Raw genomic sequence first — 357 nt, forward strand, 5'->3', positions numbered from 1 at the left:
TGAACCATCCCCATGGCCACGCCCTGTTCCATCCAACGGGAGTTCTTCCAGGGGGTCAGGGCCGATACACAGGCCTGACTCACCCTGATATGCAGGCATCCGTGACACCATGCATGGAATGGAACCCGTGGTTTCAACCAGTGCTGAAGGGGGCGCATACGCAGCAGACCCAACTGTAACACTGGAGATGCTGCTGCCATGAGGCCCATCATCCTTTGAAACGCTTTGAGCGGGCGAGCAGTACCGATCTTGAAGGAGGTCGCCAGCCTCCGTATGGCCAGAGGTCGTTCTGGTGTGACTACAGCTTTCATTTGAGCTGAGTCGAAGATTGTTCCCAGGAACGAGATTCGTTGGCTG

This window comes from Sinocyclocheilus grahami, unplaced genomic scaffold (genome assembly GCF_001515645.1).
Source record: "Sinocyclocheilus grahami isolate Dianchi unplaced genomic scaffold, SAMN03320097.WGS_v1.1 scaffold784.1, whole genome shotgun sequence".
Classification (NCBI taxonomy): Eukaryota; Metazoa; Chordata; class Actinopteri; order Cypriniformes; family Cyprinidae; genus Sinocyclocheilus; species Sinocyclocheilus grahami.